Genomic DNA, 11,167 nt, shown 5'->3' with positions numbered 1-11,167 from the left:
TTCATTTGAGAGTATCAAAATAATATATTTTATTACAAAAGTGATTTTGGAGGAAATCTAACTCTAACCCAATACTCTATTTCTATTTCTATTTCTATTTCTTTAAAAACTCATCCCAAATCTCAAAGTTCCCCACTTTCCATCCAAAACTCAAATTTTCATTTTTCTAACTTCATTAAAAAAATATTGTACATATCTTTTGATTGGTACCAATTTTATAAAGGATTAGTGTATCAAAACTAATTTGATGAACAAAATGGGATTTGGTGAGGGTGAATAGTGAAATAGAGGACATCCTCCATTTTTTTCTCCATCCTCCATATTTGGAGTACCAAACTTGATCCTCTCAAATGGAGGAGAAAATAGAGGATGGGTTGAGTGGTATTTCCTCCAAAAATGATCCTCTCAAATGGAGAAATAGAGGAATGGAGGGTGCATTGGAGATGCTCTTAGCAAAGAACTTCGCAAGGGTGATAACAAGAAAATACGTGGAAAGCACCATGGGTCCCACTTCTCCCCCTTTCACCCGCCTTTCTCTCTCTTGGAATTTCAAAATTCAATTTAGGGCTATCCTTTCTTCTTCTTTTTGAAATTTCACAAACAGCTGAAACCAGGAATTTCCTCTCTCGCTCTCTCACCACCACTATGACCACCATCACCAACACCACCTCGACCACCATCAACGCCAACACCCACCGCACCCCACCGACCCCTGACCAAACACTACGGACGCCACAACGACCAGAACCAAAGCAACCCGTCTTGCTCCCCGGCTCCCATCTCTCGATCTCTCACAAGGTGTGTCCGTGATTTCTTCTCTCTCAAGGAAAAAAAGGGCGAAAAATAACTCCTTCATAGTTATTATCTTCATGATTTTGCTCTTGTTCTGCTTTTTCTACATGTCTGAGGTTTAGTCTAGAAAGCCCAAAATCAGTTTTAAAAAGCCCTAAATCTCAAATTAGGGGTTTTCTTTATATAAAATTAATGGATTTTTTGGGGTAATGATAATGCCAAAATCCTATTTGTTCGAAGCAGGGGCAGATGATGGAATGGGAGAAGCAGAGATGGAGTTCACTAAGGACCTTGAGTTCCAGAGGATGAATATGTTTATGGAACTATGGAAGCTCAACTTGAGCTTTGAGAAGGTGAAGAGGGCTAAGAATTATGGTCCTTGTTCAGGTGAATTTCCAAGATTCCTGTTTGATTATGGAATTTATGATGAATTTTGTAGTTGATTGAGCTACTTGAAATTATTCAATTGCATAGAAATTTTAGCTATGAGGCTGGACATTGGATATATCCATGTTAAAGGATACGTTGGCAAGGAGGGAGGATTCTTTAAGGACTAAAGTTAGTTCACAGAACATAGAGTGCAGTGCAATTTACTATCTGTTACGAACATTTTGAATCTAGGATCTAAAACCCGCTGCTTTGGTGGCAAAGATAAGCTGTGTCTGATGAATTTTAACCACAGGCCATGGAAATGTCTTGGTCATTTCTTATTTTTCTTGCTTCTGTGCTATTGCATGTTCCTCTATACTATATATATGTTATAACCGTCAAATAATTGGTCACCTGAAACCCGTGGGCTAAGAGTCTTGGAGTTATTTCTTTGACTATGCCCAATGCTCTGTCTATATTGACTTGGCCAAGTCTATATTGGACTTATCTGGTAATCTACTTCACGTTCTCCAATTTGATGATTTTTCATGACCTTGCCATCAATGTGCCTAGTCAGGGTGATACCACCACCATCGGGCAATACCTACGACCACCACCATCGGAGTTGGACTCTTCTCTCTCACATGTTTCGGAAATATTGTTCAGTGTCCATTTCGTCTCTTTGCTCTGTTTGGAGTTGTGTCTCGGTGGTATGTTTCTTGAATTCTATTTTATATGATTTTTTTTTTTTTTTGGTTTCTTCCGTGATATTTTTCAGGGTAAAATGAAGGTAGCATCTTGGCCGCAGGATGAATCAAAGGCCAAGAAAAACATCTTTGATGAATCTATGACTTTGAAGACTATTCAAGTAGACATGGAAGTGCCAATACAAGACAGGATGTGGAAAGCTATTTTGTAAAGCTGGACAATGCAGACAACGCTTGGGTGTGGCACAATGGACACAACAGCAGTTGATTCGGTTCCCTCCATTGTTGGAGTTTGTTGAAGGAAGTTCCAGTGAAACAAAAAATGAAGTTGGGTGCGGATTGTCCTCATGTCAAATTATTGTAATGGCTTTTTTTGTTTTTGTCCACATGTCGAATTTGTGGACTGTGCACAGTTGGAGCAAGTTCAGTTCCCTCCATTGTTGGAATATGAAGTTGTAGTACGTTCTTTAGGAATATCAATGTATGGCTTAATGACGATACTCAGTTTTGTACCCTCCTTTTAGATGATAATTGGGATGAGCATGGCCCGGCGTGGGCTTATGGATGATATGTGAATTTGGATTGTTGATGAGTAGGGCGATTAAGGGCCTAACGCGGGTTTATTTGTGAATTCGATTGTGAATGGTAACTTAGGATGAGAAACGCCCGACTGGGCTTACGGAATATATGTGAATTTGGATTGTTGATAAGTACGTAGTACTATAAAAGGCCCATGTGGGGGCTTAATTGCGAATTTTATTTGTGAATGATAATTTAGGATGAGAAACGCCCGGTATGGGCTCATATACATTGTTGTTTCTAGTTTTTGTTGACAATTTGAGACACAAGGTGTCAGGTTAGGCTTTCCTTGTCAAAAAATTTCCCCCATTGGTTGCACATTTTGGGATCTATCAACTGACTTAAGACTTTCATAGTAACACCAACATACGTATATTGCAATTTTTTAGTAAAAGCATCTCATAAAAACCATATGGCAATGAAAGCTTTCATGATGTGCCAAAAACTCAATAGGACACGACACAACACAGACTAAACTTATGTAATGAACCAAAGCATGGGACAAATACATGGAAATAGAAGTTGCATTCCAAGCACAAGAAAACTGCAACTACATGTACAAAAAAAATCCAAAAAATACATTGAGCTAGGTGGTTAGGAGGGTACAAAGATGAGCCTCGTCATTAAGCCATACATTGAAAATCCAAAAAAGAAAATTACTACAACTGGTGGCTAGGTGCACACAAGCAAATGTCAAATTCATTCAAATTCCCAATTCTATATCTGTAGCAGCAGTTGTAGAATCAAACAGGTACATATATAACAAGAAGGCAACAACTTCCACTTGGACACTTTAGCCTTGATCAACTCCCCCATCCCAACAGAACCCTTTGAACACCAGTCTTAACAGCACCATTCTTAGAGCCTGAAAATGTACACATTTTATCATAATAAGAAAGAAGATAATGCTAATTTGTTGTTCCACTCTTTTTGCTGAAGCAAGAAGAATAAAAAAGACACATTGAGACAATGACGAATTAGAGTGCCAAGGCTAACCTTCAATGAAAGTTTTGGGAGGCGAATTAAAATTATCCAAAGCAAGCCGCGTGAAAACAAAATAACTTGAGCTATATAAGTCCTTTAAATTCATACAATGAATGCTGGAAAAGCCAACTCAATCTACAACTGCGCGCAGTGAAATCCAAAATTTTGGAGTCAAAATTCAGCAACTGACCATATAATGCCTGAATTAACTCTGTGGGTAAGAGGTGAACCAATTATTAATTAGTGTAACGCCTGAGAACTAATTACCGATTAGGTCATTAAAATCAAAAGTATTCCCTCCATGTGGTTCTCACTCTTCCCTTAACCTGATAGACGCCTCTTACCCCATTCTCATGACCTATTTGATTGTAAAAGCAACAGAAGAAAACATTTCTATAATCTACGGGCTGAAAAATCTGTCAAAGAAATAAGACTACACCACCAACTCAAAAAATGCAAACACTTATACTTCATTTGTCAACCAATATGCCCCTTTGTACCAGCTTTACCCATTTTTCACACTCTTTTACAGGTGAAAAAACTACATATGAATCAAAAGAAAAAAAAAAAGAAGAAGCTAAAGACTGGATTTTTTTATTCCAGAACCTCAGTTATGTCTTCAGAAGGTACAATCGAGTTCATATTGGGTTGGGTTGGTTTTAATATCAACAAAAAAACATTGATGTTATAAAAACCCTTATTTGAGATTTCGGGGTACTAAATAATTAGGGCAAATTGATTTGGGGCTTTCCTTGAAGAGAGAAATCAGGGACTTACCTGGACAAGGGGTTTGGTGGCGACGGCGGCAGTCGGGTAGGACAAGCCAGAAGTGGGTGCGTCCTGGTGTGCTTGGTTTGGCGACGATGGAGACAGTAGTGTTGGACCGGCGTCGTGGGGTGCGGTGGGTGCCGGTAGTGGTGGGTGTTGGCGTTGATGGTGGTCGAGGTGGTATCGGTGATGGTGGTTGTAGTGGTGGTAAGAGAGAGAGAGGGGATCCCTGGTTTCAGCTGTTTGTGAAATTTCAAAAAACAGGAGATTCAAAAAACAGGAGAAAGGATTAGGCTTCATTCCGGAACTAAAAATAAGTTCTTAGGAGTAGTATTTTTTAAGAAGACAATTTCAAGTTTAGAAATTATAAATTTATTAAAATCTAAAAATATGCAATATGGACATTGTTTGAAATATCTCGATAAGATCTTTTATACGATGTAAAAAAAAATTTAAAAATTATTTTTCAATTACTTTATTTTTAAGTTTAAAAATATAAAAAAAAACTGTTTATTTTTTAAAAAAAATTTTAAAACAAACCTTAGCCTTAAATTGAATTTTGAAATTTCAAAAGAGAGAAAGGCAGTTGAAAGGGAGAAGAGTGAGACCCATGATGCTTTCCACATATTTCCTTCTGGTCGTCTTTGTGAAGTTCTTTCCTAATAGGATTTCTGACTCTTTTTCATAAAAATTGAACCCCTAAACTCATTGTACCTTTTTTTTTTCTTTGTGAGGCACAAGTACACAATCGTTTCTCCGATTTCGTTTACCGCTTTTTTCTTTCAAAATTTGAGAATCCGAAAAGGGTAGTGTTTCCTTCTCTTTTTGGACTCCGCTCCTTTTTTTGGTGCGTGTTTTCCACGCAAATACAGTCCAACACATGGAGAGAAAAATGGAGACTTTCAAAATACTAGAAAAATAACTTTACGGAAAGCTTAAAATAATCATATAAATCCAAAACAACTTTAAAACGGTCTTATTTCGTGACGCATAAAGTCGGTACAATTCTACACCAACTCTCTCCATTTTTTGAATGAGACATACATGTACGTTTGTAAGGCTCCGTTCCGGAAACGGAAAAAAGCCTTTATTTTTTAATAAGATAATTTCAAGCTCAAAAATTATGAATTTATTAAAATATAAAAATATGCAATATGGATCTTATTTTAAAGATCTCATCGAGATCTTTTATACGATGCAAAAAAAATTAAAAAATTACTTTTCATTTATATTATTTTTGAATTTGAAAATGTGAAATAAACTGTTTATTTTTTAAAAAGGTTTCTGGAACGGAGCCTAAACATAACAAATAATTTTTTTTTCAAAACTCAAAATGTCGGGCTAGCTTATGCGCCCTTCGATTAATTCTAGGGACTAATCTCGCTACACATTTGCACATTTACAAGAACTCCAATTAAAATCAGAACAAAATTTTATATGAACTAATACCACCAAAGAGGTTTCAAACATGAAATCTTTTAAATGACATAAACTCACAAGTCTCGGGCGCTTGAGCAATAGTAGGTCCTTCCTTTACTTACCTTAGGATTGATCACAACAAATGGACCCCTATTTTCATGATTAAAAAACAAATGACACCCTATTCTCTTCTCCTTCTACTTAAAACACACACACACACTTTCTCTCTCTCTCTCTCTCTCTCTCTCTCTCTCTCTCTCTCTCTCTCTCTCTCTCTCTCTCCTAATTCTGATTTTGTTATCAGAGATGGCTGACCCAAAGTATGCTTATCCCTACCCTGCTCAAGGTCCCTACCCTGCTCAAGGTACACTTTTCTTTTGTTCTCCAGCAATGGATGATTTGCGCTTCCCTCCCTTTTTCTCTTTTTTCCGGTTCTTATTTTTGTGTACTTTTTTCTGGGTAATTTAATTAAATCAAGATCCACTAATTTGATACATTTTCATCACTTCTCATTTATCTTTCATCAACAATTTTCTTTTGTTTGTCCAGTAATTGTTGCTAATGTGGGTATGTTTTTTTCCCCCCCTTCTATTTTCTATCACTGAAGTCTGTAATTGGGTTTTGATTCTCTCTCTCTCTCTCTCTCTCTCTCTCTCTCTCTCTCTCTCTCTCCCCTGATCAGGTTACTACCAAGGCCCTCCAGTAGTGGCACCTCCACAGTATTATGCTGCTCCTCCACCTCCGAGAAGAGAACCTGGTTTCCTTGAGGGATGGTAATTCTCCATACCAAGCTCCCGCCCAGTCAGTGTATTCTCATATTGTAAACGTTTTAGTGGATTGTTTCGCTGCACGCAGTCAGACATTAATAGCTATCTTCATATTTCTGAAAGACAAAATGGACTGAAACACTCACAATTGCCGTCTATTTTTTGGGGGTAAGTTGAAAAAAATAAAAATAAATGGCAAATGTGAGTCTTCTACCATCAATTTTTTTGGGGGTAAGTGGAAAAAAATAAAAATAAATGGCAAATGTGAGTCGTCTATTTTGTCTTTCACAACACAAATGTGAACGGTTTGCCGTCACATTTGCCGTCTATTTTATCTTCAGATAGTAAAACGTTAATATAGATGTGGACATAAACTGGCTCAACGGGAATTCCTCTCTCTCTCTCTCTCTCTCTCTCTCTCTCTCTCTCTCTCTCTCTCTTAATTGCGTGGAATTGATCGAAATTCTTTGTTTTGCAGTCTGGCGGCTCTGTGTTGCTGTTGCCTCATTGATGAGTGTTGCTGTGACCCTTCCATCATCTTCATTAGCTGATCCCTTCTTGCGGTGGTGTCTCCCATTGGTCTTTTCCTTCTACTTTAATTCCCCACTTTTAAGATTTCCATGATCTTGATTAGCTAGCGGCCATGTTGAATCACTAAAACATTGTACTAGTAATCATGTGTAATCACTCCAATTGAATGTATGAAACTTTGCAGTAATCATGGTTAATCAGTCCAAATGAATGTGTGTGTATCTGATACTCTTTGTTTATGGTCTCGGAATTGGCTTTGTTCACTTGGGGATTCTCATAACCTTTCTCTCTAAACATGATTTCCAATAAATTTTCCCTCCATTTATTGTTCTCAATACTCTATCTATTACGCGAATAACTTTCTTCGTGTGTATGTTACAATCGCAATTTATGATCTTGATTTTAATTTTGCATTCCAATTTCGCTGTCTAGTAGTTCAGCATCGGACACTGAATCGGATCAATACATAGTGGAGTATCATTTATATACTTGCCTTAATTAGTTAGTTTATAGGAGGGTATAAGCTTAATTAGTTCAAATGTAAAAATAAAAAAATTGAAACCATCAAATAATCAATGATCAAAGGAGCCCAAATAATTGTAAAATGTGAAACTAAAAATACATAGATAGGGTTCAACCCAAAAAATCCCTTATTTCACACAATACCTAATTCTTTTCTTGTTTGAACCAGCTAGAATGAACTGAATCGACAACCCACAGATATATAGACGAGAGAGAGACCTTGGTGGTGGATTCGACCTCGGTGGTCGTCGGTGGTGCGTCCATTTTTGCGACGGGTTGGTTGCCGGAGGTGGATGCGGTGGTGGTGGTGGTCGCCGAAGGTGAAAGTGACGCTGGTGGTTGGCCGAAGGTGAAAGTGACGCTGGTGGTTGGCCGCTGCCTCCTCCTCCTCCTCCTCTCTCTCTCTCTCTGTTCTCAAGCGTGGGTATAATTTGGCGCGAGGAGCAGGATTCCATTTGGAGGCCGATTCAAAAAAATTCAAGAATTTGTTTTTTTTTTTTTGGCTTAAACTGACGTGGGACCCAGTCCACGTCAGCGTCCTGTTTTTGGGCGTGGGTGGAGAGCATGGTCCGTAGCATTATTGAAAAGAAAAATACTGAAAAGATGTCTTTAATAGGAATAGACTGGGCATCCCCAAATCCCATTTTAGTGGTAAAAGTTATTCGGTGCGAGCCGCTCGGGTTACACTCGCATTCGATAATTTTTACCACTCGCGGGAATGCCCCCATCAGATTCATTTTGTAAAGGGTAGTAATTAATTAACTTTATCGCAAAATTATGTGGCCTAACAGGTTTCGATAATTAATCATTTGTAACGCGTGGCTTGGTTAATTGTGCTGCACTGTCAAGGTGAGTTACGAATATATTATGTGTCACGACCCACCCCAGAGGGTACATGACTGGTCAGTGAAATGAAATCACCTAAGGCCTTTTAAACTCCCAATTACAAAAATCTTTATAATAAATTTAAAATTTATAAGCAGAAGCATGAATTTATTAAAATACATTGAGAGCTGGTTATCGTGCATACCGAATACAAACTTCGCCAATGACGTTTAAGTGACTACAATTATGGATCCAAATCTTGGCACTATTAAATCTCTCATAGCGCGAGTTCCAAATTGTCAAAACCATCACTATAGAACAATTTGAATCCCATTGTCTAATGTCTGATAGCCACGTCATTAAAAATCACCATCATTAAAAGAGCCACCTTAACTCACTGTGATCTGAAATGGGTGGCTACAAAACCATTTCAATGATAATTTACATAATCGCATGGGAATAATCGAGTAAAACATGGTATAATCATGAACCTTTCGACGAGCAATATGAGTTTCCAAACTCAATAATTATATACTTTTCAACAACTCAAGTTTTAAATTCGCATATCATAAAATTCAAAATCCAACGATAGTTTTAAGGCTCAAAACTGTAAAACCGAAAGAGATCCATCATGGGCAGTATATCTGGTAGCCCGGGGAGCGACTCCAGCATGCGCAAAACAAAGGAAATGATCAAATCCAAGGAATACTCGGACGTATCCTTATCTACAATCGATAAGCGCCAAGTTACACATTACTCATTAGAGCTCTTTGCCCAGATATCACATCAATAGGTTTAATTCACTTTTCCCTTTTAGATTAATCCCATGCTTGTTTTTAAATCCATTTTGCACAATTTATATATAACATATCTAGACTTATTCAACATAACATTTAAAAAAAAACAACAATATTCACAAAGCAATTTTGAAAGAATATTATGTAATCAGAATATATTCGTAACTCATCTTTTTGCATCCGTAATTTACCATATCGCACTGGGTCTCTTATTTTATTTTTCCTTCTCCTCCTCTCCTGATTTCCTTGCTTCCCTTTCTTTCCTTCTTTCTCTCTCGTCTTTCCTCATTTTCCTTAGCCGAGTGCTATATATGTAGTATGTGTGCCGTGTGTGCAGGTGTAGTGTGTGTTGGTGAAGTAATAGGGGAGCTTATTTATACTTGTGGGCTACAAACATCTAGAATGTCCTAACATATCTAATATTATCTTATTATTACCAAACAAAATCTAGAGCAAATCTTATACAGAAATGATATAGGTACCGACGGCCGGGGAGGGATTTGGTACCGACCGGCCACGCCGGGTCGTATCCGGCCACCGGACGGCCGATCCGAGCCGTCCAAAAATTCTAAAAAAAAAACGAGGGGCCTAACGTGGGAATCAATGGCATCCGAGGTGTGTAGGGTGCTTGATCCGAGCAACCCTCTTTCGTGTATATATGTATATACGTGTATATACACAAAAAAGAGGTGTTTGGATCAAGCATCCTACACACCTCGGATGCTGTTGATTCTTGCGATAGGCCCCTCGTTTTTTTTTTTAGAATTTTTGGACGGTTTGGATTGGCCGTCCGGTGGCCGGAGAAGGCCTGGCGCAGCGCCGCCGATCGGTACGAAATCCCTCCCCGGCCGTCGGTACTCATAGCACAACTCAATCTTATATTATCTAATAATATCTTAGAAGAATCTAAAACAAATCATAATGAATCTAATCAAATCCAAGTATATCTATTTGATATTATCCCACAAGATCTAGAATGATCTAATGAAATCTTTCCATTTCTTATAATATATCTAGAATAATCTCATATTATCTAAGAAAATCTAAACATAATCTACATAATATCTAATAGAATCCAATTATATCCACAAAATCTAGGGAATTTAATCCAATTCTTTTCGGATTATTCTTTTTGTCTCGCGGTGACTAATGCCTTATTCCCGTGCCGCGATGTTGTTTAAAAAGTTATGGCAATATCTATAAAGTTTTATAACAATTGACAGATACATCGAAAAATACTCTACTTTTATAAATCTTAAGTCACGAATTAATATATTCTCTAAATCTTAACGGTAAGTGACCCGCTAAATGTTAACTTAGTTGGAGGGTGTCGGGGAGGTTCGGGGAAAGAAAGATAGAGAGTTAAGAAAATCAGTGTGATTGCTCGGTGAATCACAAGACACTCAAGGGATATTTATAAAGTACCTTAGTGAGCCAACTCAGTCAATGTGTCCAGACAACCCTAGCTCAATTATTATAATTTCCCAACTAATTCCTACCAATCATTGCTAAAAGAATTGAGAAGAAAAATCAGACAGGGAAAATATATTTCAAGACAATGGATTACATTTTGGCCAATTTTAAACCACAGACTTTTTATACCCCAACTAGCTCCCCCAATATTTTATCCAAGTATTAATAAGGATTAAAATATCTGCCGACAACTAATGCATTTGCTAGCAATGTGTATTTTAGTCCTTGATTGGTTATGTTGTTTGGTCTTTGTTCTCAGAGAAGTATTCAAAATTTATCATAAGCTATGATATTTATTTCGAGAATGACTAGGGTGACAAAATTGCAAGAAAAATTTTGGAGTGTCGTGTTTTAATTTTGGATGTTTAAATTGGGTTATCACACTCTGGCTACATATTGTTTTTCTAAAACTTGTTTGTGATTGTTTTATAAAATCTTATGTTGAGTAAAAATAAATTATATATGTAATATATGTTATTTTTAATTTACGGACCTGAGAATTTTTAGTAAAAAAATTTTTGGTTGATGATATCAAGGCCTGGGGTGATTTTTAAATTACTGGCCATGTAACGAATTTTTACCCATTAGTTTTGGGTTGTGACAAACATAATCACCTAAGTAGGTCTAAATAATT

The 11,167-nt window shown here is 37.3% G+C and overlaps 1 long non-coding RNA gene across 1 annotated transcript; it reads left to right on the top strand.

The window, feature by feature from the left end:
* Positions 1 to 5,703: 5,703 nt before the first annotated feature.
* On the top strand, positions 5,704 to 7,123 carry LOC131303317 (uncharacterized). Its single transcript, XR_009191943.1, has 3 exons — positions 5,704 to 5,982; positions 6,301 to 6,391; positions 6,864 to 7,123. It is a non-coding gene; the product is annotated as an uncharacterized LOC131303317 (long non-coding RNA).
* Positions 7,124 to 11,167: the final 4,044 nt, after the last annotated feature.

This window comes from Rhododendron vialii, chromosome 10a, assembly GCF_030253575.1.
Source record: "Rhododendron vialii isolate Sample 1 chromosome 10a, ASM3025357v1".
NCBI lineage: Eukaryota > Viridiplantae > Streptophyta > Magnoliopsida > Ericales > Ericaceae > Rhododendron > Rhododendron vialii.
This window is presented reverse-complemented; position numbering and strand designations above follow the sequence as displayed.